Raw genomic sequence first — 6,616 nt, 5'->3', positions numbered from 1 at the left:
GAGAGAAATGTTAGATCACACTTGAAATGGATTGGGCATTATTCACAAAATATTGTTGAAACTAATTTAAAAAAATTGAAAGTTATAACAATGATATCCGAAACAATTTTGCATAAAAAAAATCCTACCTAAGAATAGAAAAACAACCTGACTATGAAACTAAAAACATTCTAATCTGAATCTGAACTCTCAGTGGTCCGAACACTTGCATATGCCTTTTTCTCTTTAATATAGGCCAACATTTGTCTTTATTGCTCAATCAACAAATGCTGACCAAATTGTAAATCTTGGTTGCGTTGGTTAACCTTCTTGAGTCCCCTAAATACCTTCCCAAAGGCATATTGTCAGCAAACATCCTTCAGTTTGGGCTCGGTGTGCACTTTTCCTCAGGTATCGACTCGTCAAACTCGACCCATGCGGGTTTATAACCAAGAGGGATACCATATTCCTCCTCATTGAGACTAGGAACCCAAAGACCCTACACACAGGTCTTGAAATCTCATTTTCCTCTAAAAGCTGGAACGTTCTCGAGTCGACCCTAAGTAATTAAGCTAGTCGATTTCGATAATAAGGTGAGAGGTAAGGCTTGACCGAAACTACCTTATGGGGGGTTTGTTAGTTTAGTTGAAACTTGGGTTGGGGAAAAAGATAATGATAAAGATATTGGGGTTTGAGGATCTTAAGTGAACTTTTTTCAAGAAAATAAAATTTTCCCTTAGAAAATCTCAAGAAAATAAATTTTACAAGAAAAATTCTTGAAAATTTTCAACCCTTGTACCCTTTCTTGGGGAGTTTAAATTAAAAAAAGAAGGGACACTAAGATCTTACATGGTAGCTTATAATTACAAGAAAACAAAGAAATCCTAACTAAACTATTCATCTTAAAAAAACAAAAATATTAGGTTATTTCCGATGGGTATTAAGTTTAACGTTTTCAGCCAGACCTATTAAAAGGTGTGATTCCTAAGAATTTTCCTAACATCTAATTTGACAGACATTTCAATTGATTTTTTACTTAAGATGTTATTCAGATAGATTTGTATCATCTTAAAAGTATGAAAATTATTTTACGAAATGATCAACATCCTACGTATGTCTTCAATCATCACCTTTTTGAAATAGTTTTCAACCATTGTGTTCCCTAAGAAAATGGAAATTGTAAGACAACCAAGGTCTTTACAATCTTGTAAAACTATTGTTTGATGGGATACAAAGTTTGATTTGTCTTACTGACCTCCAAAGAAATTTCATACTTAGTAGTGGTCAAATTTTTAGGAATTGGTGTGATTAAAAAATCAGCATTGTTTCTTGATTCCTTTTGGATGATATTCTTCTTTGATAGTAGAGCAATTTCTTTAGTCATACATGCACAATTATCTTACTCATTGGGAATTTGAAGCACAACTTAACTCTCGGGGGCTATCTCATTTGAAAATTGATCATTCCTTCTTTCTTCTAAGGGTAAGGTTACCTGACCTAGTTGGATTTCTATTATTGTCATGATTGGATCTATGACCTAATTGATTTGTGTTTGGGCTTCCATTGATAAATGATTACCAATCATTAATAGACAATCATCTAATTTCTCCAAAGAATGGAACTGATCGCAAAATGTATTTTGAAAGAATGGTAGATTTTCTAGAATTGAGATATCCTCATTTCGAATTGATTAAAATTTTCTTCTTCTAAAGATAGTTTTAGGTGACTCGATTGAATCTTTATTTTGACAAATGTTTGACTAATGTCTTGTTGTCGTTGATGTAGTTGTTGCTGTTGATTTAACAACTCAGTCATTAATGACTCTAATGGCGAAGATGGAAGAGAGGACAGATCTAAGTGATTTTATAGTGTAGAGATTAAGATTGTAAGAGATGTGGTTTTAAAAATTTGAGTTGAGATTTTAGAGATATGAGAGAGTTGACTTGTGAGGGGGAGTTCAAGCATGAGATTTTCAAAGGGTGATGGGATTTTTATAGGGGTTGAAGGTTACTTTTAGGGGTAAAATGATCAAGGTTAGAAGATAGTGGGAAATGAGATGAAATTTAGGCATGAGTTGTTTGACATTTTAATATTATGGAGGAATAAATTTGGAAAATAGTGTAAGTCGGTTGCTTTTGATCCAAACCCATGGATAAAATCTAATTGGGTTGGTTAGGCAACCCATACTTTGGTTAAGTGTTGGTTAAGATTGAGAGGTGTTGGTGTTGGGTTAAAAGAATGGTTTATGTAAGATGTTAGGTTTTCTGATTTTAAGAAGTGAATGATATTGTGACATGTGTCTCAAAGGTGGTAGACATGTGTAACTTTTTGGTGGGTTAAGTGAAGAGATTAAAAAGAAAGGGTGTGAGGGTGGCTTGTGATAAATGTTTGGAGAAAATGATAGAGGTTGCTAATGACTAATGTGAGTTGAGGTATGGGTTGTGTAATTTTCGATAATGGTGATTGGGTTAGGTAGATTTGTTTTTGGAGGTGAGTTGTGGTGATGACAAGTGTCTACCTTGATTATAATGGTGTTTTTTTTTGTATCTTAGGTGGACCTTGATTAATTAAGGTTATGGATATGGGTGTGATTTTGGACTTGAGTAAAGGTCTGATTTGGAGTGGGCTTTTGATGTTGGGCTTAGGATTAATTTATGGTTTAAAAGTTAAATAGCATTGGAATTGGCATGGGTTTAGGGGTTAGGTTAGGTTGGGACATTGATTGGGGCTTTGGCTAGGGTTAGGTTAAGTTGAAGCTTTTTAGGAGTTGGATTGGTTTAGAAATTTTGAGAAAGATGGTGGTGAGGTGTAGATGGCTTAAGATTTATGGATCGAAGTGATAAGTATAAAACCTTTTTCATAAGTCCATGGGCTAAAAGCCTTCGCTTTTTTTATTGCAAAAAGTGAGAAAATTATAAGAATGGGGCTACTAGGCCCTTAATTGGAAATTTTACAAAATACTAATTTTTATGGCTTTATTGAGGTGGGCCCATGCAAATTAGGGTGTCTATAGACCCACTACTTAATATGTGGATCACTTGACCTTGTTTAGATCATGGGTTTTATTTCTGAAAACTCAAACCCAAACCATTTGAGGTCATCTCAATCAATGGACCCTAATTTAGATGGTAGGCCCAAGCTTGGTTTTAGGGAGTTTTCAATGATTTAGAATATTGCAATATCTTTTTAAATTTTGATGCCTATGAAGACATGGATTAAGACTCTTTTCTCAATAAGAAGGTCATCATAATCTAGGCTTAAATTAATGTATCTCGCAATGAGGGTACAATCCAATTTTTATGTATTTTCTTTGCTTATTTTATTTTAAAAAATGACTATGTTTCAAGGTAACTACTTAAGGTTGAGAAAGTGGTGTACTTAACAACTTCTCACTCTCTAATTGAACCCCTTTACCTAGACTCTAAGTAGACTGATATCATATTCTTACGAGAGTCACTACAATGCCCCTAAAAGTTAATTTTCAAAATTAACTTTTAGGTGGCCATTTGTACTTAATTTCTAAAAAAATAGTGGTAACCCCAAACCACGTAGTGCCAATTTGTCACACTAGAAATTTGCATAGCTACACTTAGCATATAAAAGTTTATCCAAAAGAGTATTGATTATATTCTCTTTTTTGGTTATTGAATCTAATCAAATATAAATTCACACAATGAATCAATTCACAATAAGGAAAACCCAAATATTAGTTATGAGAGGGAAAATGCTAGAATGGTGATTTAAGCAAGACTTTCCTCGAATAGTGTCCACAGGTTAATCACCAGTTAGTTCCCTTCATATGATGTCCCCTGCTAATTTGTGTTTAAACTATTATTAGATGGACCAAGAATACCACATCAAACATTTCTTCTAAGGGGACAGGAGCCTTGTCACTATCAACTAGTATGAATGAATAACGATGTTTATAACGAAATATCTTCATGACATAAAACGCAATGGCCTTGCCATTATCGACAAGTACAAACAAATAACGATGTTTATAACTAATTGTGTTCCTAACTTAAAATACAAGAATCTACCCCCTATTAAAAACCAAAAGTAAAATTGTAATCCCTTTTAAAAAAAAAAAATAGATGTGTTGAACGAATCATAGATTATTCAAGGGCGATGGCTTTGTGCCACCATAGATTGATTATGCTGAGTTGAATTAGTTGAGATTTCAGTCTTTTGTTTCTGCAATTCCTTTTCAGCATCGATAACCTGATATTTAAATAATAAAAAAAAGAATTTTTAAAAAAAAAGTATGATAGAAATAATAGTAGTATGGCATAACAACCCCAGTTTTCGACCACAAAAAGCTTGTTAAAAAAGCGAGAATTACATTTGAGCTTTTTGAAGGTCAAGAAGAAATCCTCTAGATCTTACAATTGATCAATGTTCAAACTTGTATCCTCATCCAAAGATGGTTGACTATCACACGATAGCATCAAACACTTCAACTGACCTTTTTAGAAACCTTTTTATTTTCTAAGAAAGTTTGCTGCAAAGAAAATCAAATATCAAGAACATATATCAATTTGCTTACCTTGCTATCAGTTTCAAAACAAATTGAACCCATTTGCAACCTAAGGCAGGTCATTGTTCTTAGGGACTATCCTTAACCATCGTAGATATGGTTCTACTCTTGTCTTCAGGTTGCATATGTCATAAAAACTCGGAGTTTTGAATCTTTAAGCTGTGTAAATTGGTCCTCATAATGTTTTAAATTTGTATCTAATACTTTTGAGTGCCTGGCCTTTGAGGACATATTTTTTTCTTTAATTAATTGATGAAGAGATGGAATTGGAGAACCCATATATTAAATTAGAGAAAGAAAACATGTATTTTGGAGTGAATCCAAATGAATAAACCTTAAGAAATCATTCCTCAACGGCGTCAGTTGCTCTAATTAGGAGTGAGAGTTCACATAGACTTTCTAGGCAAAAGCCTAAAAAACCAATACATTTACAACATCCATATAATTGGAAAATTCTCGGTACCTCCAACGAGGTGTTACATAGATCTAACAATTTTGGCAGTTTAAAACCGCCTCTAAATACCTCATATTTTGTAGTGAATTATGAGCATTCTACCACCAAATCTGTTAGCTTAAAGTATTCCAAGAAGAATCAAACATTGCAAAGAACTCAATTGCGACCCTAATTTCTCAATCTAAAAACAAATCTACCACTTTAATTACTGCCATTCATAAATCAGAGTGGCATTGCAAAAATAATAAATCAAATTTGTAAAATCAATTAAAGAATTCATAGATCAAATCAACAAAAACCAAATGGACAACGAAAACTAGAACATAATGGTGGACAACTCTAGCAAATTTATAAAATAAAACAAAATGGTGAACCCCACTTCCTTTATCCCCACATGAAGTGTGTTTGAAATTTAATGTCTCTATGAACTTCAAGGACAACTTTTAATTGTATTGTCTTATATTAATTTCTAATAATACCCTTATAATTTTATTGTCTTTCCTCTTTCACACCTTTCTAATAATACCTTCTAACGTTATTGTCTTCTCTTTTTCCTCCATTTTTTCAATAATACCCCTCTACCTTTAGTATCCTTCCCTTTACCATTCCAATAATAACCCTCCAAATGTATTGTCTTTCCTTTCTTACCCCTTTAACCCAGAAGAGAATGCATGTATCCTTGGGCACAGGCAAACTCTAGTCTAGTTATATGATTTATGGGTTCAACCAGATAAGTGAAATGTAATTTATCAAGCTTTTATCTTTCTTCTAACCAAAAAAAAAAAAAAAAGAGTGCTCCTATTGCCACACCAACTTTTACTCAAAGTGCCCCAATTCATAGGAATTCAATAAAGAATTAATACGCATCTGAGAGTGTTTTAAGCAAAATTCGGTGGCACAATAGAATCTCTCCAAAAAAATAATAAGTAAATTATAAGAGAACTGTTATTGGCACCCCAATTTTTACTTATTACACCCTGATTTCTTAAATTATTTATCATACCCCAATTAAAGATTTTAAACATTACAAAAATTTGGCTCAAACTATCATCTCAACATTACGAAACATATTTTTTATTTTATGATAGGGGTTCTTAACTTGCATGCTAGATTAGTAAGGGTGAGGCAATGGGCTTGTTAGAGCACCACGCTCACCCAAATCCCATCAGTACATGCAATATCAGGTAAGTAGGGATAAATCCCTGTCGATGGCCAATAAGGAGACTCGAACTCAAGACCTATTTGTTTTTTTTTTTTTTGAGGGATGCCTTGGTCACTGTGCCCAACGCTCGTTGCTTCAATATTACAAAATATTATAATACCTATTCAAACAATTTCAATTGTTGTTTACAATTATGATTAGGCTCATATAAATCTTAAACGCAAAAAATAGAAATTTTAAAATAAATAGAAAAAAAAAAATTTCAGTTGACACCCTAATTTTTACTTATTCTTAACCATTTACTTATGAGAAACATTTTCCTCACTAACTTAGTAAGATTTTTTAAGCCTTACTAAGGGGTTGTTTTGCTCAAATTGATTACCACATCAGTAATGTAATACTAAAGCCCTCAAAGTTTCTTCGAAAAACTCAAATCCAAAAAATAAGTCAAAAAACAATTTCCTTTGAGTTTGATCTAAGATTT

The sequence above is a fragment of the Akebia trifoliata genome, chromosome 9 (assembly GCF_017979445.1).
Source record: "Akebia trifoliata isolate Shusen 1 chromosome 9, ASM1797944v1, whole genome shotgun sequence".
NCBI classification, from domain to species: Eukaryota; Viridiplantae; Streptophyta; class Magnoliopsida; order Ranunculales; family Lardizabalaceae; genus Akebia; species Akebia trifoliata.
This window is presented reverse-complemented; position numbering follows the sequence as displayed.